At 35.1% G+C, this 25,628-nt stretch overlaps 1 protein-coding gene and 1 long non-coding RNA gene across 2 annotated transcripts in view; one reads left to right on the top strand and one right to left on the bottom strand.

The window, feature by feature from the left end:
* LOC108735155 overlaps positions 1-25,628 on the bottom strand; it is a 480,326-nt gene that overhangs the window by 205,979 nt on the left and 248,719 nt on the right. Inside the window, exon 3 of the long non-coding RNA XR_003231530.1 lies at positions 6,571-6,609. This is a non-coding gene — a long non-coding RNA (uncharacterized LOC108735155). The remainder of the gene's footprint in view (positions 1-6,570; positions 6,610-25,628) is intronic.
* The window catches only part of LOC108735153 (mannosyl-oligosaccharide 1,2-alpha-mannosidase IA), a 129,741-nt gene that overhangs the window by 77,184 nt on the left and 26,929 nt on the right, over positions 1-25,628 (top strand). The window lies entirely within an intron of this gene.

Raw genomic sequence — 25,628 nt, 5'->3', positions numbered from 1 at the left:
TACATCGAGCTTCGAGGATAATCCCAGGCCTTTCAAGTGGTCATAAACTGTTGAATTTGATAAATTTAACCTCAATCCTTTCTCACGTGTTTTTATTCGCCGGTTCACATCAACTAATGCCTTTATCGCGTCTTTATCAGCTTCAACCGGCCTTCCCGAACGTGGTGCATCTTCGACATCAAAATTGCCGGATCGAAATTTAGCGAACCAGTTCTGGCACTGGCGTACTGTCAACACACCTTCTCCATACACATCAGTCAATTTCTTTCTGGCTTGAACAGCATTTTTACCCTTTCTGTAGTAAAACAGTAAGATATGTAAAAAATGCTGCTTATCGCTCTCCATATTTAAAAGGGCACCAACCAAAAACTACTGCGTAGAATTAATTGGAATTTTTCACACACAAGCATTGCTATATGAGCTCTCAAAGCATATAAAAATTATACGGCTTAAATGTGAAGTTGGGTGCAAAAGAATACAATTAAGTCCTGTCGGGAAAAAACGAAATGACTTTCCGAACAACCCTATAATAACCCTGCTCCTTTCTTCTGTCTTCATTTCTTCCATACCTTGTGACTCTTTCCAGCCAAATCCATTCTCCAATCCATTTTCACAATTCCTTAAAGAAGGCTGAGGTAGACCTTTTATTCTTGTTTTCGGCTGCGTACTATAGTTTAGAACGGATCATAGAAGAGAGACTATTACAGTATAAAAGTTTTAGTATCTCTTTTCTGAGTCGGAAAAACTGCCTCCCTCGTCTCACAGAACTTCACAGTTACTGAGAATGAAGCACTCAGTAGCTTTTTCTATCTTCCAATTCATCTCATCCGCTACGTCATTCTCTGTATGTGGAACGGGTTAGAGAAGAAAGACTATTATTGAAGTCGTGGTATCTTTTCTGAATAGGAGAACTACCCCCTTACCGCACACAGCCACACAGCTACTGAGAATGGAACACACAAATGGTTTTTCTTGTGTTCGTCTCATCCGCTTCGTTTTTGTCTGCATTTGGAAAGGAGAAATCCTAATATCTCTTCTCTAGGTCGGAGGAACTGCCTTCTGCGCTTCACAGTACTTTACAGCTACTGAAAATGAAGCACACAATACCTTTTTCCGTTTTCCAATTCTTGTTGACCGCTTCGTCTTTCTCTGTATGTGGAACGGGTAAGAGAAAAGAGCATTGAAGTACTGGTATCTTCTCTGGGTTGAAAGAACTACCCTCCTCGCCTCACAACTTCGCAGCCACTAGGAATGAAGCACACAAAAGCTTTTCTGCCTTCAAATTCATTTCATCTTCTTTGCCTTTCTCTGTGTGAAACGGTTCAGAGAAGAGATACTAGTATAGAAGTTCTAGCATATCTTCTCTGGGTTAGAGGGACCACCATCTCACATCACAGAACCTTTGCTGTAGCATTCCCTCCCTAACTACCACCACCCAACCATTCCTTCAATTCCTAAAAGAGGCTAAAGATGATCCTCCTCCCTTCACCTTCACACCACTAGTGTAGTTAGGTAAGACAGGCGCCCAATTTATATTTTTCGACAGATTTGCCCAATTTACTTAGAATTACAATTTTTGAGCTCGATTGATATTTTGGATTTTTTAAATTCATTAGCCTTATGTATAAGGACAATCTAATTAACTGAACTTAAAAAAAGAATAATCTTTTGGAAAAAACTACTTAGGTATATACATAAATGTGCAGTTAAACAACTGTATAGTTCCAAGTTTTATGCCATTTTCTCACGTACAGGTACTACGTATTTGACTTTCAACTCGTTTTTGGTGTTTACACAAGCAATAAATCAAAAAGGCCGCTCCGTTGCTCGAAAATTAGCGAAGTTTGCTTGTTTAAACGCCAGGAAATGCTCGGCCTAAGCAAACACCGTCCAACTGAGTAATTACGACTTTGTATGCACTTCGGACAATTCTCGCATTCGCATTACGATCAAGTTAGAATTCGTGTATAATTTTTACTAATTTTCATTTAATTTCACAAGTATAGATGTAGGTATACTTCGTTTGGTTTCTGTAGAGATGTGACCTTCAGTTTGACCGGCGCAAAGTAGAAAAGAACAGCACTAGGCCAGAAAAGAAAAGAGACAACTCTCGGCCAAACTCTTAACCGGTGAGGAGCGCACAATCCGTACAGCACTGTATGGAAAAATTGATCATTTTATCCACTACAATTGCATTGTTCAAATGTGCTGTTATTAGTACCATTTACTAGTGAAAATATCAACGAGATGTTTATTTATATTTGAAGACATATTAAAGGCTTTCACGCTTGTTTTCGACTCGCACTACTATTCATGATTGAACAAAACTTTTGGCAGGTACTGTATGAAACAGTATGTTTAATGAACAAGAGTCGAGAGTGTAATGAGCTTTTTTTCTCCCTACCTACGATTTTGCCAGCGCGCATCCAAGACATTGAAAGAGACACATCCCTAGAGAAAGTAAACGAAGTATATTTCTTAGCAGGACCTTTTTGTAAGATGTTAATAAAAGAGCAAATTTATTGGTTCTATAATACTAATTGCGATCAAATAAATCAGGGACGTATTGAGGACGCTTAGCTACTCTTCGTTGAAGCTGAGGTGCAAAAACATTTATATTTCATAGTCCTCACTCCATAAAATTTATATCTTCGACCTAATTACGGACCTTATACGTACAAACGACATCCGCGCCCCACATATATCACCATGTGGTAGTATGTAAAATGTTAGTTGTTAAAACTCGTATAACCAGTTAAACCCATACAAACTAAATTAATTTTGACAAACATTTCTACCTTATTGCAAAATACTAAAGATAAAATAAGTACAAAAATATTTACTGTTTAAATAATTGGACCCCACCTAAATAAAGTAACCTTCATCGCTCAGTTTTATAGATAATATTGAAGATTGAAACGTATGTATAATAACAGTTGTAAGAATATAAATTTAAATCCACCCATGCTTAGGTCATACGATAATGCTTAAGTAAATAAAAAGTGAAAGAAAGCTAAAACTACGATAGATGTCGCTATATACATGAGGGGAACAACAAAATTTCTTAATATAAATGGAATTATAAATAGTTCAAAAATATGGCATATTATAGAGATAAAATATTGCGATACTTATTATCACTGCAGTTGCAAGCAGTGCAAGTTCACCATAATGAATATAAGTGATAACATGGTAATTAATTGTAGTGCACATGTAATTGTAAACATAAAATGTATAATTAATAAACGACACCCGTTATCCTAAAGGTTAATTTTGTTATAATCATGAGAAAAAGCTATAAAATGTACAATAAGTGTTGTACAATTTTAGAACATTATCATTTCATTTAATTTATGGATAAAATGAAGTTAAAATCTTTAGAGGTAATTATAATTATTTGATATTCCACATATAATAGTTATATTTAAAATTCCAATAACCTAAATCGTAATTCGCTCTGGCGATAACGTAAAACAATTTTGGAAAATAAGAAGATAGAAATAAGCCTAGACTGAAAATTACTATTAAGAAAAAATTTTATATGAAAATTGGAAATTTCTGCTTCTTTAGTGGGTTTATAATATCCTTTGTTTCACCTTAAAGTCTAAATTTGTCTTTAAAAACTCCTCGATTTTCCGCAGATAATCATACATATATCACAAAAGTGTTTTTTTAGGGTTCTGTACGTCCGAATGGAAAACAGAACCGTTATAGGACACTCGGCTGTCTGTCTGTCCGTTTATTACAGTCAATTTGCTCCGAACCGATTTAATACACATATGAATTTCTGTGACCCAAACACGGACGCATAATGTACGTAAATTAATTTTGAACATAGGGGTCATTTTTGGAAGGCCAATAGGAAATTAAAAAAAAGTTTTGCAAAACTGTACTGTGTGACATATCAAATGAAAGGACTTGTTGTAAGGGTCTCAAATATATTTATAATTTTGTAATTTTAAAATAAATAGTTTTAAAGTTACTTAAGAAAATATATGAAAATTGACCAACTACTGAACCTAAAATATTGAAAAAAAAAAAAAATAAAATAGTTCTTTATTTGTAGATTACAGGGAAATAGAAAATGTGTCTGTCTGTCTGTCCATTTTTTTTTAACATAAGGTCCACGCATTACGTGAGTCTTCCTCCTTATAAATTCTGTTCGGGTTTAAGTTTATATGCGGAATAATGCCCCTGACTGTAATTATTTGGCGGGACTTCAAGTAGGAATTTATTTAACGCTCCTTATGTTATATATGTCCTATTAGAATTTTACGATTCATTAAAGGCGAAAAATCAAAAATTCGTATTAATTAAACTACCGACAAACCTATAACAAGCAAATTCATGTAAAAAACCCTACACGAACATACAACGTTATTAGACGCAACGCATCGAAATCATTCAATTACCGAATATTTATCCTTTATGAGTTTATTTACTTTTACCTTCAGTCTGTCGACGATTTTATTTTTACTAATATAAAGCATCCAATAACAAAGTTCAACTGACCCACTGACATTACGTTCAATTGTTTTAATCGATTGTGTGTAGATTATTTCAATTATTTATAAGAGTATTCTGTAATTCTGAAAGCGTGTTACGAACATTTTGTAGACGATGAAACATCTTGTTAATGAATGAACACCTCGTGGATACCACATACGGTAAATATATACATTTGTACATACATGTGACAGATGATATGATGCATTTGTTTTTTTAATATAATAATTAATAACATTTTTAGAGAACGATAACCTCGGGCGTATTCGGGCAATGAGTAGAAACAAATAATAAAGAAGCACAATTACCGTTTTTATCGCGTTACATGACACGTTCATATCACTTTTAATTATGTGCTTACTATGGTAGATTGCAGTTCTGGTTGTGATTGCTGTTTTTATTTTTTTACATAAACCTTCTGACCCGAATAAATGTGCTGAGTTTAGCACCAACCGCGGGACTAAGTAGCACCATTAGAAATAATGTTTTGATACCAACGTTAAAGAACTAGTAGTTATTATTTTGCTTTTAGAAAATTGAATTGCAGTAGAATTCGCTTATAATAAGCATTAGAATGAAGCAAGCATTCATACCAGGTGCTATCTCGCTCGCATGACACAAGAAAAATTTAATTGTATCTGTAAGACGATAAAAAGTAGCCCGATACGAATATATTTTTCTGAAAGGGTTCAGATACAGCCTTGGATGAACAAAAAGTATCCGAATGCTATATCCGGATAGTACCTACCTCTGATAAGTATGTCATAATTAGAAATGTGCAAAATGGTTTTTTAAAAGTATTTAAATACAAAATGCAAATACTTTTTTGATTTGTTATTTCAAATGTAAAATACAAAATAGATTTCCCTTTTGTATTTGAAATGCTAAATGCAAAATACGTATTTTCAAACAAATACTTTTTTGTAGTACCTATTTAATTTTCTAGGTTGACTTAATAATAAAATAGTTTGAAAGAAAACCTTGCCGACATTTGCTCATTTTTTAAATATTGGAGTTTTTCTAGACTAATAGTAGTGTTTTCACTATATCACCAGCTGCGAATATTGAGTTTGATTTATATTTTTCTGTTTGATGTGATTCAGATATAGGTTTTCTATCCTTCTGTTATAGTTTATTTAATTTAGCAACAAATAATTCTCCTATATCCTTTCTTATTTACCTTTGTCACTCGTTTTAATTGGAAAAAAGACACTGATGCCAAAATAATTTGTTTACTGTGAAAGATCAGAGCCAAAATAGGGTTGCAAATAATTTTATTGATGTAAAATCAACATCAATCATTTTATATGAGAATATTTACAACCCCATTCTGTTTCTGATCTTTTACACATTGTGACAAGGGAAAGAAATGGAATCCATAGTTTCTTTAGCTTTGAGTTCATCTAATAAGTGAAGTTTTTCGAATCGTTTTCTAAGAATGTTGGATTATAGGCATTTATTAGGACACCACAATATCTTGTAGTTTTTAGTTTTACACAGCTGCGGTATATCAATTTGATATTGTTTTACGGGCTGTTTCATCGTAATGCATAGAATTTCGTAGTTCCTTACTAAAGGTACGATAAGCGGTGATTCGGCAGATGCCGATATCAATTTGAAACTTCAAAATTCCATGAACCATGACATTGAACCAAGAAAACAATATCGATCCAGTATTTTAGATTATCCATTTTCAAGGAATTTAGAATTCCTTGGGCTCTCTTCAATGAAAGAATTAGAACACATTCATACTCATGTCTTTGTGCCCTTTTTAAGTTTGTAATACCTTCAATGGCCAGTGTGAGCAACTTTCATTCATCATTTTATATAATATAATATATAATCGATGATACTAGCAAAACTTTTAACTTTTCTCAAAAAAGTATTTAAATGTAAGATAAAAATAGGTATTTTTTATTTTGTATTTACGTTTTAAATTCAATAAATCACATCTCTGGTAATAATCAATGCGTAGATTTACTTATTAGTCATTCCTAAGAAAAGCAAGTTTCCTAGTCAAAACCCAAAATTCTATTACATTTAAAAAAAAAATTCGTGACTTACCCAGTTTGATTAATTATGTCGTTTTGTTGCTGGATTCACCTGAAACAAAAGAACAGTTCATAATTTCAACTCATGTATAGGTATGTATAAAGTACGTAGACGAAGCGAATATCCGGTTTGGATCCTGTACCCGGCAGATTCGACACTTTTTTAGTATACGGCCGAGTAACGGATAATGACACCGGGTACTTCTACCAGAAAAAAAAAGAAACGACGAACACCAGCAATAATACTTTTATAAGTATAACAATAAACCTACTTAATGAAAATTGGTAACAAAAATTATAATGGGGTAGGTCATTTGTTCTATTTTGTGTTACGTATTTATTCATTACTATACTAAATTATTTGTTATTATATGACAATTTCTGCCGCCTTTTGTATATCAAGTTTTGATTAGCAATAATTTATTAGCGTAAATGGCATTTAATCCTGTGATACGTATCCTTTGTTTAATGTCTTATTTCATGTTGATTGTGAGTTATCTGACTATCTAATACATGCAAACTCGGCTCTTTTGACTCCCGAGTGCTCCCCATCGTTAACCAAGTAGCTCCTCATTGATCCTGCGAGTGCGAGTGAGATGATTCTTTCCTTTTCTTATCCCTTCCATTTCGTAGGTGAGTCCCCTCTTCCATAGCCAAACCCAATAGTTTTGCGAACGTAGTAACGAAAATTTTCGTAGGTATTACGAGGGTGGATTGATAAGTTTCCGGCCTAACCAAGAGATGACGCCACTAGGCCTACCTTGAGGTGACATTCTATAGTACCATCCTTGGATAGCTTGTAGCTATAGTTTCAGCCCGATCTCCTTGCTAGTGTAGGTTTGACAGCACGCTGAACAAGACGCCTCTGTGGTTTTCGTAAAAATGGAAAAGCAGGAAAATCGTGCTGTCATCAAATACTTTTATTTGAAGGGGTTAACGCCGAAGGAAATTAAAAAAGAGATGGACTCAACACTGGGGACATCCTCCCCGTCATATTCAACCGTTAAGCAGTGGGTTTCCGAGTTTAAAAAGGGTCGTGTGAGCACCTCTGATGGGCCTCGCTCAGGACGCCCCGTTGAGGTCACAACTCCAGATATGATCGAAAAAATTCATCAAATAGTGCTGGGAGACCGCAGATTGAAAGTGCGTGAGATAGCTGAGACCTGTAAGATGTCATATGAACGTGTGCAACATATTTTGCACCAACATTTGCATATGGAAAAGCTCTGTGGAAGATGGGTGCCGCGTTTGCTAACAGTCGACCAAAAATTGATTCGAAAAAACATTTCTACCGCAAATTTGTCATTGTATAAGCGTAATCCAAGCGAATTTTTGCGTCGATTCGTAACCGTTGACGAAACGTGGGTCCACCACTACACTCCTGAAACCAAAGAACAGTCTAAACAGTGGATTGGACCAGGGGAACCAACTCCAAAGAAGGCAAAAACAATTTTTTCGGCGAACAAGGTTATGGCTACTGTTTTTTGGGATGCAAGAGGTATTATATACATTGATTACCTTGCAAAGGGTAATACTATCACTGGTCAATACTACGCAGACTTATTGCAACGTTTGAGCCACGAGGTGAAAATTAAACGACCTCATCTGGCGAAGAAAAAAATCTTGTTTCATCACGATAACGCACCAGCGCACACGTCAATCGTTGCGACGGCTAAAATCAACGATCTAAAGTTTGAATTGATGCCGCACCCTCCTTACTCTCCAGACCTAGCCCCGAGTGACTATTTTCTGTTCCCTAATCTCAAAAAATGGCTTGGCGGTAAGAGATTTGCGGACAATGAAGAAGTAATCGAAGCTGTAAATGGTTATTTTGAGGAGCTTGACGAATCAGTCTATAGAGATGGCATTAATAGACTGGAACACCGCTATGAGAAATGTATCAGCCTTGGAGGAGATTATGTTGAGAAATAAAAAAAAAAAATTTTTAAAAACCTTGTTTTTCTTGGTCAGGCCGGAAACTTATCAATCCACCCTCGTAATACAAGAATGCACGTGTCTTAATGTGTTGCTTTTCCACTTCCATGTAAAATACAATACAATACAATAAGTGTACTTCGGACGATGTTCCGCTGATATATTATGTAAAAAATAATATTTTATTCTACGATACTACGCATCATGACCCTTACATCATTGTGAGTATTTTAATTACTCACATCAGGTCGTCACACTTGAAACTACATGTTGTATAACTGGAACAGCGACGGCTTTTCTACGAAAACATTTAAAAATTGTGGGAATTCATGGGAGGTGGGGTCATTATAATTTGGGAGTATATTTAGCAGATTTATAATGTGCAAAAAACAATGTCAAAAATTGAAAATAAATATTTACTGTTTTGTTTGATTTGCCTCGTTTATTTTGGTTACTAAATTTGTTTTGCAATAAGAAGAAGCTACATGGAGACGAAACAATTGTCGTTAAAATAAAATATCATGTCCTTTTGGAGCCAGTAAGTATGTAAGGTTAATTTGTACCAATAGAAAGCCAACTCTTACTAGGTTTTCAATTATAAGAAATTTTTATCAGATAGTTTGGCAAACGAAACGTTAGTGTTGGTTCTATATTGACGCAAATAAAACTTTTATACTCTTGCTGGCTCGGATTTCTACTCATATCTTGAGTAAAGGGACTGACTTTTGGGATTCTGGTGGACGGATAATTCCTCTGAACTAAACCGGAAAGTAGGGCAAAAAATTCTTCGGAATCCTTTTAGGAATCGTAAGAATGAGTGGTTGATATAGTTCAAAATTGGCATAGTCCACAAAAAAAACTGTTACATTTACATTCCTCTTTCAACTTACTAACTAGATTAGAGAGGTTGTTAACAGAACGCTTACTTTTACTAAGAAAAGAGATGCAAAGAAGCAGAATATGAGCATGTTGCCAGCTTCGGACTTTAAAGAAAGTTCTAAATTCCCAGGAGTTTAGGAAAACAAGATGCTTGTTTAAAGATATAATTCCAACTGGGCACTTATAAAGCCGACCCTGATCTTTTGAGTACCTAAGCAACCTCTAACCGTCGCACCGCGTTCTATTATTCGGTTATTTCATGTCACATTGTCTGTACTACTCATGAAAGATTTTCTAACTTAACAAGGACGTGATCAAAACGCAGCTAATGACTATAGTCCCAAGTAGAAACAAGAAAGAAGATACATCCATTCTCACAGATAATTTATTGCGGACTTATCCGAAGCATATGAGAAAGTTGATATGGACGAAATGGAGATATCTGTGGAATATTACTATCCCAGTATTTGATCCAAGAGGAGAAAACACAGAAAAACTTGGATCAGGACAGACCTAGCGAATTCTAAAAATGGTCTAAACCTCTAAATCTTTCGACCATATTTCTGAGTGAGTAAGGGAAAGAAATGGAAAAAGAATCATGTCTTTGCTATTCCTGACTTCTTAATGTGCAGAATACGCTGAAGCTAAACCATTTATAATCAAACTGATACCTGCCGCGGTGTAGTTTTGTTCCGGTTCCGTTTTTTCCAGGTCAGAGATTGAATGAAAATGGTGTGCTATCTACTGTATAATTTCATTAGTTGTTAAATTATTTCCTGCATTTGATACTACACATGATCTCAATCGACGTGCCACCACTGAATTGAAACCGCAATTGGCGCATCAGAAGAGATAATGACAAATAAAAAATGTTATTGTAAATCCATAGTACAAAGTACGCATGCTAGTTCCAGGAATCGCCTCCGATAAATCTGTATTACAAATGTATACGTAGCGTTAATAATATGCTTGATAACGTCGTTTCGTGAATAATATTAATTGGAAATTCCGCGAAATTGTCAATTTTTTAACTGACTCGATCAAAGTCCTCTCGAATATCTACGTCGTTGTAAAGGAATATCCTAGAATGATAATCCAAATGTGTGTCAAATAAACGAAAATATAAACATTGTTAATTAAATGAGAAAATAATTAATATATATATATATGTTTTTTTATCATCCAACTTCTATGGAGTAAACAAAACTTGAAGGCAACTTCCTCATCTGTAGTGCATTAACTTTTTATAAAAAAAAAAGAGTAAATAAAACAAAATTTAATAATCGGAGGCCGATTTTGTTTTCACCTTTTACGTTCCAAATGACGCTTATGACATTTTTTTACAATAGCTTCACCCCTAAGTGATTACAAACAGCGAAATGAACGTCATAGGGAGGGGTATCGACTTGTTAATCTGAATTCGCGCCCTCCACCGCTACGTGGTTGCAGTAACCAAATAGAACAAAAAGTTCATGGTGATTAGTATCCTGTCGGATGCGGATCACAATTTTGAACTAGTTGGTTACCACGTAAAGATAGCTAGAATATATGAAACGTCGTGTTTTCAAATTGACAAGTCTATATCTTTATGGATCTTGTCGAGAATTTTTGAAATGCACAAAATGTAGCTGTACCAGATCCACTGGTATCGGAATCGTCATCTAAGCTTCATGAATTCGACAGAATACTGATGAATTATGTCATTAGCTAAACTCTGAGCCATCTAAAGTGGCGGCTAATGTAATAAAACTTCCAGAAGACTTATAAGCTTACTTTGTCGAATGGCTCACATCTGCAGAAATAAAGAGGACAACCCTAATTTTATTTAGTGACAATGTTAGGGGCCATTAAGGCTTAGTAAGTTTATCTTTGCAACTGAAATTGAACAAAAATGTTCTGCTACCTGCGCACTTCCTATATTTCGTTAAAACAGAGTAGTGGAATTCCTTTGAATACACCCTTCTGAAAGCTTTTAAATTATTTTGTGCATTGTAGGAACAGGTATATCATCAACATCATAAGGTCATCAGTCCTAAGACCTTTAGACACCCACCTCTACTCTTTCCTATCCTGAGATAATCATCGCATTTCCCTAAAACTAGAACAACCCACATCCTTAACTACTTGCAAACAGTAATCTAATCTAGGCCACTCCTAACTCCCGTTTCTGCCACTAATATGTCTCTGACTAGACGTTTTACTCGGGATCATAATGTGATGGTTTCCCGTTGCCTTGTGCATCAGAGTGCCATACCTATCCTCATGATCTTTGCCACCCTGAGTACTGAAAGAGCTGCTGTCCTCTTTCAGGAACTTGTCTTACAATTAGTCTGGTTTCTCTTTAAGCCCCCCCCCCCATGGCCCGGCTCCCTAAATCATCAAACTTGCAAGCCGATCCACCCACTTCCGTCAAGGTTCAAGTCCCGTCGGAGCATAACAGAATATAAAACCTGTTTCGTTTGAATTGTGTAATACAGTTGTAATTGCACTTAGGCATTATCAAAGGCAGTCTACTATTGACAGTTTTATTGCATGAACCGCATGACCACCCTTCGAGAATTCAGAGTACACTAATGTCTACATTTCTGTAAAATTTTGAGAACTGTCTCGATGACGGAATTAAAAAGAAGGGTGGTTTCACCCTCTGTATTTGCCCCCCTATTCCTGCTGGGTTAGCTTACCCCTCCCCCTATTTCATATTATCCGAATATGTTACCGTAAATGGGTAAGACGGCGTAAGAAATTTTTGATGCGCAAAAGTTTGAAGTGGTTGTTCGGTAGGAGCGCTGTAATATATATATATTTTATATATTCAAAATTTTTGTAAAATTGGAAAGGTCATTTTTCTACATCATTTACGTGTATCATGGAAGTGTGACCTCTGTCCATTTGGATAATCGCGGTCTCACCAATATATTTCAGCCAAAATTTCAAAATAGTAGATTTAGATTAATAAAAGGTCAGTTTTGACTGAAGGAATTGACGTACCAAAACCTAAGATGACCGCTACGCGACATTAAACTTTTTGATAATTTTTGTTATGCAAACTTTTTGTTAGTTTTTAAATACATTATTGAATACGTTATTGATATCACTATTGAGGGAGTATTAAGAGATTAAGACGTACTCTATGGGTGCCAGTATACAGTCAGTAAAAGTTTCATTGCACTTGTAATTTTCGGCACTACTAAATATGGAGAATCCGATTGAATGAGACATGTATCTGTTCCAAATGAATCAAAAACAATCCAAATCTGAATATTGAAAGAATGTATTCTCAATTAAAAATCTATTATCAAACAAATCTAAAGTTCTTTCGTAAAACAGTCTTTATTAACGCTTTAATATTAATTAAATAAAATTGAAGCTGAAAAAGATAGTAAGTCAGCATAAACTATTCTTAATCTTTCCGGCTTATCAAACAAATTTTTGTTGAATTGGCATCTTTGAAGTTAATGTTGATGTAACATTTAACTTTTTAATAATAAAAATGCCATTTCATTAATAACTATGGCAATTTTGCTTATTTAGCGCCACACGCGTTTAAATTATTTGATAATAACACAACTGCTTATGAAAGCATATATATCTTTTTTATAGTTTCATATAAGTTTATTGCATATAAAATTTGTTTGTTTCAAAACATTGAATATGTTTTTAGATGTGTCACAATCATATACTTACTAAACGTACAGGTAACAGATAAAGCAGTAGAAACAGTAAGAGTTTGCTTCAAAATTGATTAATTTTTTTTCTAATAGACAAGATATATCTTAGATATAAGTAGGCAATTATTTATTTAAAATTGATGTGTTTTAATTATGAATGGTCGTTGACTTATTTTGGTTTCTCAGTATCTACCGTGCTATTAGCGGTTGGTATAGTAGTAGCATACGTTATGGAAACGAAAATTAAAATTAGAAATGGGTCGGGTACCCGCTTTGGAACCGGTACCCGCTTTGGAACCGGTACCTGGTAGATCCAACACTTTTTTAAATGACGCCGAGTACGCGACAGTCGGATAATTATACAAGAGAAAAAGGAAAAATCAAAAACCAGCCGTGATAATTTAATAAGTATGACGAAAACACCTACTTAATAAAAATTGTAATTAAGATTATATTGGGATAGGTTGTTTGTCCTTATTTGTCATCATCATCATCATAAGGTCATCAGTCCTAAGACTGGTTGGAGACGTACCTCCACTCTTTCCTATCTTGAGCTAAACTTCGCATTTCCCTAAAAGTACAACAGCCCACATCCTTAACTATTTGCGAACAGTAATCTAATCTAGGTCTACCTCTACCCCTCCTAACTCCTGTTTCTGCCTCTAATATGTCTCTGACTAGACCTTCATGCCTGAGAAGGTGTCCTACCAACCTATCTCGCCTGTTTTTTATTAAATTCTATAGAGTCCTCTGTTCTCCTATTCTTTCCAATACCTCATCATCCGCTTATAACACCACATTTGTATTACTTATTAATTACGATACCAAATTATTTGTTAGTTTGATAAAGTTCTTGGGTTTACTTTTTCTCATGAAGAAGAATACATCAGTATGGTCAAACTGTTAAAATTTCTGGCGCTTGTTGTTATATCAGATTTTGATTAACGGTAACTTATTAATATGATTCACCTTGCAGACTTAGTGTTAGTATAAACATTATAGGCTCACTTCAACGGTTTCAACTGAACCCTTTTTTTGAAAATCCGCCAACCAAGAACTGAAATTTCATTGGTTTAGTGTTTAAACGATTTTTTAAACGGGGCTTAGTGTGGTTCTAAGATGCTGGAAAGGGTGGTATTTAATAAAAACTCTTCCAGAATGAAGACTTGATCCATTAATCACAGTGACTTTATTGAGTACCCGATTATTTAGTACCTGGGAAAACCCGTACCCGATGCATTTCTAAAACAATTAATGTTTTAACGGCTTTTTATCCCTGAAGCAGAGACCTCCCGTACATCTATATATTTACTATTTGCGAACATCTGTCTTTCTTTTTTACAAATAGATTAAGCAGTAATTATCACTTCTGGTCCATGTTTATTTTTTCATCATCGTTTTCGCCAGTTTGTCGCAGTTACAACATCGAGAGATCACTTTGACCCACTTTTTTAAAAATACCATTGACAGCTAAATGAGTAACACAGTGTAAACAAACGCCGATTTTTATAAAAAAAAAATCGGTATCTAACATGTTGCTCGTTGCTCATAAAACCTACACGATGTATTTATGGACTCACCTACCTATTTAAGTAAGCGAAACTGATGAAAAAGTTGGATTTTAATAAGGTTAAAGGTTATGGTATGTTTTATTATGTGTACCTACATTTAAAAATAAAACTCTAAAATTAGACATCAAATTCGGGTAGCAAACTTTCTATTACTTTAATATATATTTCATATTTGCTCCGTTGATCATCCGAAACACTATATAAATTTAGAATAAGGATTAATTGGCTTTTTCTTCATTTCTATTGTTTTAAATTTAACAATAAACTTGAATTCTCTTTATACTTCATTATCATCAGTTCATCAGAATGGTTGAACACGCACCCCCACTCTTTTCTATCCTGAGCTAATCTTCGCATTTTCCCAAAACTAGAAGAAAAAAAAAACTTTTGGGTGTTTCATTCCCATCAGCCAATAATGCTGGTGGGCGGACAGTCCCTCCGGCCTACACCGGAAGGTAGGGCGGAAGGTCCTCTTCAGCCTGCTTTTAGGGTGGCGGTTCGGGTGAGAAAGTTAAGACGGACGAAATAAAGACAGAAGAGAATGATAGATTATCTATGGAATATTACTGCCCCAGCATTTGCGTAATTGATCCAAGGAAACCACAGAAAAACTTGGACCAAGGTAGACGGACCCGGAAAATCGAACCGGCGTTCTCCCGAATGCTAAGCAATGGTCTAAACCTCTAGGCGATGCCGCTCGGTCCAAAACTAGACCATTCCACATCCTTAACTATTTACGAATAGCAATCCATTCTAGGTCCACCTCCACCCCTCTTAATTCCTGTTTCTACTTCTAATACGTCTCTGCCTAGACTTTCATGCCTGATAAGGTGTCCTACCAACCTATCTAGCCTATTTTTTATTGACTTCCATGGAGTCCTCTGTTCTCCTATTCTTTCCTATACCTCGTCATTTCTAACCTTCTCTATCTACGGTATCCTCTGCATTCGCCTGTAACACCATATTTCTAATCTTTTCCACCGTACCCACCGTCCATTTTTCGCACCCGTACGGTGCTACACTTTGGGCAGACACCTTCAACAATATTTTTCCAATTTCTAAATTAACCGTTCGCTATCATAGAGGTAACTCCTTTTGGTTGAAGGCAGCTCAACCCTGCGCTATCGTCTGTTTTATATCTCTACTGCTTCTTCCATCTTGACTTACCTGACTTCCTAATATCAAATCAAAAATCAGCTACATTGTCTACTTTTTCTCCTTTTATCTTTATATTCGTCCTTTCCCTATATCCTTATAGGTAACCAAAACAAAAGGGCACAACAAATCATTCAAATTCTATTCACCCGATTCCCCATAATAATGAGGAGTTTATTTTCTCGTATATCGTAAGACGCATTTCAGAAAAAGTTTTTAGGTATATACGTTGATTTTTTCTTAAAATCGTATATTATAACAACAGTAGGTTTAATACCGTTTTCTTAAATGAAAAGGATGTCCAACACCTCCGCCAGAGTCTATTTTTTTTAATTAATCGATTTTAAGGAAGAACTACCGTAAATACTATAGTCGGACTCGGTTATAACGAACACGAAAAGGCTAAGAATTTTGTTCGTTGTATCCAAGCCATTATCGTAAGAGAAGAAGATGATTGTTTCGTATATTCAAAATTGAGAGTACTCGTTTTAAATAAATAGGTACTAAACGTGGAGACAAGAAGTCCTTACAATTTTATTTTGCTTATTTTTTTGTATTTTTATAATTTGTCGTAAGGTTAAGTAAATATTTGATTACAATAAACGCAACCTTGTTGAGAGATATAAAAAGTTATCACTTATCACAATTACATTGTAAACATTTGAATGTTGTAGTAATAAAAAACGAAAACCACGTGTGTTTTTTGAAAAATATGGTTTTACTTGCAAAAAACCACGTACACATTACTAATTTCTTGTTAATTCGAGAAATATACGGCAAAAAATACATAAACAGAAAACATTTGTTTTTAATAAAATATGTACCTATACTTGTGTAAACTCAAATAAAAACATTTGATATAGAATATAATAACAAAACATGTCTTTTTTTTTAATTTGGTTGATACCTTGCATTGCAGCATTAGTTATTAGACGACCAAAAAAAATAAGTAGAAGATATCTATAGTAGAATGAAGATTCGGGCTATAGGACCGTGGTCTAACTGAACTATTCTGTCCAGACGTTTCGTCAGATACTGCGACTGACATCTTCAGTGGTAGTGCTGTCGAGACTTCAAGATATAGGGTGTCCCAGTTATAATAATTAATATTTATACCACAGACTCCTACGGGCATTTGGAGCATAAAATGTTATAACACTTTTGACTTTTGAAACAAAATAAAAAATTATAAAATTGTAACAGTTTTGATGCCGGCCCTGCACAATCGCAAATTAATTACGATTGCCAGCTGATCGTAGAAAAATTCACCTTCAGTAGGTCGGAATCAGCTGCTTTTTGGGGTGATGTTATTGTTTATGTTTGGTATTAAGTTACGGATCAGCCGAAGAAAATGCACTCGCGTTAAGGTCCATTAGATGACCGAACATGTTAGAAAAACTACGTATCCATCACAAACGAAAATCCTATGATAGTAAACTGAAGTGAGCTAATGTGACCCATGACGTCCAGTATTATGCTATTTTAAATAGAAAAGAAATTATAACGACTACGGAATAGTTAGAAGCGGTGTACAAACAACCCTCACCACCCAGCATTTGGTAAAGGTATTGAAACATAACGTACCAATGTATGAAAACAAATGCATGTGTCATGGTTGTAAAAGTTGAGACAAGATGCAGACCTACTTTGACCATTCACATGTGTTAAACGTTAGTTTTGCCTGGCAGGGCTCATTAACCCCACGTGGGGTGATACAAGGGTGTGTCCAGAAGGACCAATTTTTGTTATTTTGTTTTCATTAAATGTAAAAAGCTAAATATTTATATAACCTCGTATAATTACACGCTGGAAATGACTGGAATAAATACACATAATGTCGTAGTTTCTAACAGGTTGTTCAGTTTGTTTTGGATTGTTGTGGAATTTACTTCTTTAGTTATTTAGTTTGTTTATTTATTTAGTGGTCATTTCATAAAAGACTATTTCAATAAGGACAATTAGTAGTGTGATAGTGCATTCTAGTAGGGTTCTTATTCAACCGTCAGTTGGTGGTGAATTACATTACCAATGCCTATCGTATAATTCGAAATATTCCTGGTATCTTGGCTAAAATTCGCAACAACTGCTCTCATCACAATCTCATTCTACTATGGATTCCGGCCGTGAAAGCCTTTGTTCTTATAGAAGATATCTGCTGGGTTCGTCCAATAACCAGCCAATGGTTACTAATGGGGAAATGTAATGAGCATAGCTAGATTTACGTTCATATCCTAGAAGGTTTATTGACTTCCACGAAATTAATGTGAAAGTATGAGTTAGTTTTTTTATTTAGTTAATGATTTGTCTACTTACAAGTCAGCCGGACTATCTTAAACGTGGTTTATCATACCCTAAAGCCCTAAATGAATAAAACCAAGTCCTGAAATCTCTAACTGAAGGTGACACTTGGATGTTGGAACGCGTTTTAAGCGGCTGAAGTTTATTGTTGTACTTGCGGTTTGTTTCAGTTTCATGGTACTCTATTTGATTTGTTTTGTAGCTTTAAATGAGAGACATACGTATTTTACAAACGGTCTCATTAGGTGTTTCATACTTCACAAAAATCATCATCATAACTTCGTCAGTCCTAAAATTTTGGACACGTCCCTCCACTCTTTTTTATTTTGAGCTAATCTTCGCATTTCCCTAAAACTTGAGCAGCCAACATATTTACATATTTGTGAACAGTAATCTAATAATAAAACTGTCAAAAAGTGACCGCCTTTGTTTAAGCCTAGCTGGAATTACAATATTATGGCATCATTCAAACGAAACTTGTGTCTATTAAGATCAAAATAGCTTGGTAACATTTATAACAATGTCTTCAAATATTGAAGAATATATCCAGTTACGCACAAATTTAATAGAAGGAATATCTACTGCTCCTTCCATCCTGACTTATCTGACTTCGTAGATACCAAGAATCAGGCACTTCTTCCAATTGTTCGTCTCCTATCTTTATATTCGTTCTTTCCATATATTCTTATAGGTATAATAAAACAACACAAAACGACAAAATAAACCATTCAAAATCCTTGCAGACGCAACACAGAAAATTTTTAAAGGTGTATATGTTAATTGTTTCTTAAATTACTCAACCGTGTATTGTATTGTAAAAACAGTAAGTTTAATACCTTTTTCTTAAATGAAACTGATATCTACCACCTCCGCTATCCTGTTTTATATTTCTACTTGTTCCTTCCATCCTGAGTTATCTGACTTCGTAGATACCAAGAATTACTTCTTCCAATTTTTCGTCTCCTATCTTTATATTCACTCTTTCTCTACTTTTTCTTCCCATGCATACTAGTGTTTTTGTTTTACTTTTAATTATTNAAAAAAAACAATCTGCATTGTCTTGATATTGCTCCGACTTTGAAGTGCTTTTTTATGACGTAATTCGGACGAGACCTTCCACTGTGAAGATTGTTGTTTTGTTTTGCCAAGTTTGAAGCCAAATTTCATGCAAATTCGTTAATTTCATCTTTCAGTTATTTTTAGCAATAAGAAAATCCGACCAACGCAAAAAAACCTTGTAAAAGGATACACGCTGCGCATGCATTATACGTCGTGTAAGTGTCAGCGAGCAACCAATAAGTTCCTGAGGTTTTACTGTTGACGTTCATCCCTCGCAGAGGTCGCTCGAACATTCTGGCGCGAAGATATAAAAGCAGGACGAATACTTTTCGGATAGACGTCGTATTTACTGAAATTACAAGTTGTTGTCGAATAAACTGAAGCGGATAAAGATTTTGGATTATTACGCCCATGAGTTTCTGACTAGAAAAGCGGTCATACAAATGGATATATGAATGAGTACAAGACGTAATCTTTTGAAATAACTGATTACAATCCATTTCAGTTTGTTAGAATTGTTACTTTGAAGAAATCTGCGCGAAGATAGAAAGAATACGCACTAGGCGTGAGCAAGATAGAAATAGTTGGAACAAGCCTCAACAGGCAGAGTTCTAGATGGGCGATTTTAGGAGATCGGCTAGAACTGTACAGTACTAGACGAAAATTTTAAGCAATTTTCTATAACAAAAATGCATATTAATTAACAACAGAAAACAAAGCAAGAGTTTTATAGGTGTATAGAGCATTAAGTTAATTCACTTGTTATTATTTTTGGCTAAATATGCTTTTAAATGAAGCATATTCTTAAATTTTAACGAGGCAGTTTAAATAATTTTGCAAATGGTACTGTACACTTTTGACTAGTTCTCGTTCGATGATCGGTGGAGGAATGAGCTCCGCAGACAAATATGATTGAATTTGGAATTATGCTACAGCGCATCCTAATAAAAGGAAGGGGCATATCTCTAACTTCTTGAAATGAACAGTAGCTAACAGTAGTCTACATACGAAGGATCATGAAATTTTGAAATAGCTATAGTAACACATTACGTACTTATGCACACACATATACATTTTAAGCTTGGTAAAAGCTGCGCTTTGACCACTTCTCTGTCCTCTTCTCTATAAATCTTTTCTTGAACAGCCGGTACCATCAACCGCCACCCACTTATTCCATTACCAGTGGTGTAGCAACTGCATTAAAAAAGAGGTACATATTTTATTTGTTGATTTTCAGTGGCTTATCAATTGCACACAGCAGACAGTAGAGCGGAAGTAGTATTAGGGGAAGGTCAATTGGCGTTTAGAAAAAATAGCGGAACGAGGTCATTCTAGCTTTACGGGTAACAATACAAAACGATAGAAAAAGGAAAGAGTGCATACATAGGATTTGTAGATTTAGAAAAAGCTTTTGACTATGTTAATAGAGACAAGATGTTAAATATACTTAAAAAAGTAGGGATGAGTTACAGAGATAGAAGAGTGATACGTAGTTTGTATAAAGAGCAAGAGGCAGTTATAGAGATGGGGCTGCACCGTGGAGAAGTAAATATTAGGAAGGGTGTCAGAGCGGTAAGCAAACTGTTACCGCTGCTTTTTAATCTATACATCAAAGACGAGATCAACATCATTAAAGACAGTACGTATGTAGGGATAGATATACAGAGGTAAAAGAGTAGTATGCTTAGATTTACAGATGATAAAACAGGATTAGCATCCAGTCAAGTGGAGTTAGAGATAGCTTTAAATAAAATGGAATCGGCATTGACAAAACAGTATTGTATGAAAATAAATAAAAGTAAATCAAAAATACTGGTATGCAAGGGAAGAAAAAGTACGGAAAGAGCGAATATAGAGATAGGAGACGAAAAATTAGAAGAAGTGGTTGATTTTAGATACCTAGGAACTACTATAGATAAGTCAGAAGGAAGGAGCAGTAGGGATATAAAGCAAAGGATAGCGCAGGGTTGAGTCGCCTAAACGGGTGCGAAACATGAACGATAGGCGCAGCTGAAAAAGTTGGAAGCGTTCGAAATGTGATGTTACAGGAGAATGATGTGAATACCGTGGATAGAAAAGGTTAAAAATTAGAAAGAATAGGAGAACAGAGGACTCTATGGAAGTCAATAAGAAAGAGGCGAGATAGGTTGGTAGGACATCTTCTCAGGCATGAAGGTCTAGTCTGAGACATATTAGAGGCAAAAACAGGAGTGAAGATAACTAGAGGCAGACCTAGGTTAGATTACTATTTGTTGTTAGGTTGTTCTACTTTTGGGGAAATGCGAAGGTTACCTCAAGATAGGAAAGAGTGGAGGTGCGTGTCCAACCAGTCTTAGAATTGACGACCCTATGATGATGTTCAATTGTATCAATGAAAATAATCGTTTAGAGTAGACTTCTCTCGTACTCCAAAAGGAAAATTTATCCGTTTGTCTTTTTGACAGAAACGGTAATCTCTAGATAAGTGAGTTTGTCCTGATTGACTGACTGACTGACTATGTAACTGACCGATGATGACGACAATGATAATGATGATGAACGCAAGTCGAAACTATTGGATTTACTTAAATGAAATTATAATGAGTATATTCTGATTATTACATAATGGCGCACTAAGAACGGATTATGCGAAATTGCGTTACGAAGGGATAAAAGAAAAGAAAAATTTAGAAATATCCATGTACTCGAGTCAGCTGCCATCATTCGAAAGATAACGAACTTCTAAGAAGAGAGAATTGGTTTCATGTACCTACAATCATGTGCGGTGTATTTTACGAGGATATTTCTTCATAATTCTAAACTTTTAAAAGAAGAAGTAGATGATTTAATGCCTCACAATGAAAATTCTACGTCCTAGAATTCAGTTCTGCATGCTACGCCACTGGAAAGGCTCCTAAACCTGTATTTGTTTTTTATGTGTTGTATTTAAATTAGAAGCAAGTCTATTGTTTCACCTATTTTATGCCTATTACTCGTTTACTGTAGGTATATTGTTAGTAGAATTCACTAATGACTGTAGAAAGAATTTTTAAAGTGGGAACGTTTACTTTAACTTTGTCGATGTCATATTCTACTTCCTCGCGTTTCCCAATTAACCTGCTAAGTAATATAATTAGTGGAGTTATTTATATATATAGTTGCACTTATTGGTTTAACTGTTATTTAACGAGATTATAACTGATGAGACTTAATTGTTCATTTTCTATTTTAAACATAACCGATGCATACGTATTTCTACTCAGCAATATACTTTCACGTACGTTTTGGAAGTTATCCATTATTACATGGTCATTTTCCAAATTCCATCTAATTATTCGAAAATTAATACACTTCACTCAAATTTTAAATGTACTCGATTTTGGAAATAGCAAAATATTTTTTGGTGTATAAAAAGGACTTGCTTCTCTGCTTTGAATGAAGAATCGTGTAAGAGCGTCGTCCCATCTTGCCACCCTTTAGATTATTTTATCCTATATAATAAATACGCATGTATATAAATTTTTGTGAATTTTGTCGCACACTCCCAGTCATTTAGTTCCCGTTCTTTTAAAAAAAACAGGTCAAGTGCAAGTCGAATTCACGCACCGAGGGTTTTCCTGCCTGTTCTGAGTTGTTTTAATTTTCCCCCCAATATTATTATACAATTATTACAATATTACAATTAAAAGATTACTGTTTTTGAATTTCTCCCTTTACTTGTTGTATAAGACTTGCTTCATGTCAAATTTCATGATTCTGGGTCTACGGGAAGTCATCACCATAATGTCGTCAATCCTAAGAATGGTTGGACACGCACCTCCACCCTTCCTATCCTGTATTTTTTGATTACGTCGATTACGTTGATTTAGTTTCATTTTATCACAGTTCCAAGGGATTTTACACCGGAGTATTTGATATTAACCTCAACTTGGCACCTCCACCAGTTTCTGAAAAGAAGAGTCTTAACGGACAGACAGTGATCTATAAGGGTTCCTTTTTTCCTTTTGAGATATGGAACCCTAAATGTCGAGACAAACAAACCAGTCTTATGGTTTTACTTTAAGTAACCCAATTTTTACGCTTTCTCCGTGGCGTTGCCCATTATTTTTGCAATAATGCAGTACTTTCGTGGATATTTCGACAACTTTTCTGTATGTGCGACTTGTGTATTTGCATATTTGGGTTCGTTAATTGATCCATTGTTTCGAGTGAGCCGGGTCGGGTGCCATTGGTTAGGCCTCGATTGAAGAAACGATTTTACGGGATACGTATGCAGAAATGTATATGCAGTTTGGCCGCTTGGTAACCGGCAACTTTGATTATTATTAAGCGGCCGAATAAACACGGTAGCAATACCAGTGGGACTGGGGATCCACGGCCACCTTGCTCATTTGACTGACTGATGATCGCGGTTGCAGGCAGTTGCTACTTTGTTGCGGGAAGACAACAAATGCACTGGCATTAATGAATATAGAACGCAATATATAGTACATTATGTCTGATCAGTATTCTGGAATATTTTAAGAGTAACATTTGGAGGCAATATAGAATGCATATAGTTATAGTATATACTACAACGTAGAGGATGTAAAAAGTGTGCACAAAAAGTACCCCAGTTTAACGAGCCGTAAATGATTGAGAACAGACTTTCGACGAAACACACATACCTATTCGTGACCTTCGTAAACAGCTGATACGTAGACAAGTCAATTGTACGTAACGATTAGTAATAATCTGCACTCGTTGGCGTTCGATTGGCAAAGTATTACTGTTACAATACAAGCAAAAGCCAATGTATTCACATGCAGATTTTACTGACATAGTTGTCAGATATGGACGGTGCAATGCGAATGCACCGGCGGATCACGCGAATGCGCGTCATCGTCATCATTGCCGGAACAGTTGGGGCTTTTAGAATTTCATATCATTAATTTACGATCTTAACTTAACCAAGCTTTTTATTAATTTCCATAATACAAGATTGAGTGTCACAATGAAACTGATGACTGATTTTTCGGAAGAAAAGTAGCAGAAATTTGAATTAAAAAGATAATTTATAATATGAAACTCGCACTCGAATCTCAAATACCAGAAATAGACAAGTGCTGAAATTTCAAAATGTAACCAAAAGTTACGCCATATTTGAACAGTATACATTGCTAATAAGGGAAAAACTGTAAGAGTGTACATTCTACTTCGGATAAATGTGATTTTCCAATTTCACATTTTTTGCATAGTGATTAATTGTGGACTTCGCCTTCCTAATTTGCCTTTCCAATAATATACTTACCATTAGCGGTGCAATTGACGAGTTTCCATCAAAGATGTAGTTACGGTCAGGGTAATTAAAGTAGGTTCTTTTGTTTTCCTTCTGCAGGTCTTTCGGCATTACTATTTACGTATGTTTATATACATATACGTAGGTATATTCCGGTCAGGTTTAATTAGAGCGCCAGTTTTACGACCAGACGGAGGCCTCTGACTGCAACTCACTTTAAATAGACGGTGGTACCACTGGCGTCGGACGATTTACAATTTTAATGACGCAACTGTGGCACAAAACTTGTTTCATACAGTACACCTTTTAAGACCTCGTTAACTACGTCGTATGTAATTATTTTAGTGTAGCTACAAAGTGCTCTAAATTATTATTTTATTTTTCTACTTCCTCGCGTTTCCCAATTAACCTGCTAAGTAATATAATTAGTGGAGTTATTTATATATATAGTTGCACTTATTGGTTTAACTGTTATTTAACGAGATTATAACTGATGAGACTTAATTGTTCATTTTCTATTTTAAACATAACCGATGCATACGTATTTCTACTCAGCAATATACTTTCACGTACGTTTTGGAAGTTATCCATTATTACATGGTCATTTTCCAAATTCCATCTAATTATTCGAAAATTAATACACTTCACTCAAATTTTAAATGTACTCGATTTTGGAAATAGCAAAATATTTTTTGGTGTATAAAAAGGACTTGCTTCTCTGCTTTGAATGAAGAATCGTGTAAGAGCGTCGTCCCATCTTGCCACCCTTTAGATTATTTTATCCTATATAATAAATACGCATGTATATAAATTTTTGTGAATTTTGTCGCACACTCCCAGTCATTTAGTTCCCGTTCTTTTAAAAAAAACAGGTCAAGTGCAAGTCGAATTCACGCACCGAGGGTTTTCCTGCCTGTTCTGAGTTGTTTTAATTTTCCCCCCAATATTATTATACAATTATTACAATATTACAATTAAAAGATTACTGTTTTTGAATTTCTCCCTTTACTTGTTGTATAAGACTTGCTTCATGTCAAATTTCATGATTCTGGGTCTACGGGAAGTCATCACCATAATGTCGTCAATCCTAAGAATGGTTGGACACGCACCTCCACCCTTCCTATCCTGTATTTTTTGATTACGTCGATTACGTTGATTTAGTTTCATTTTATCACAGTTCCAAGGGATTTTACACCGGAGTATTTGATATTAACCTCAACTTGGCACCTCCACCAGGGAGACAAGAAGT

Source organism: Agrilus planipennis, unplaced genomic scaffold (genome assembly GCF_000699045.2).
Source record: "Agrilus planipennis isolate EAB-ADULT unplaced genomic scaffold, Apla_2.0 scaffold102, whole genome shotgun sequence".
Taxonomy (NCBI): domain Eukaryota; kingdom Metazoa; phylum Arthropoda; class Insecta; order Coleoptera; family Buprestidae; genus Agrilus; species Agrilus planipennis.
Note: the sequence above shows the minus strand (reverse complement) of the source record. Positions and strands in the feature narration are given on the sequence as shown.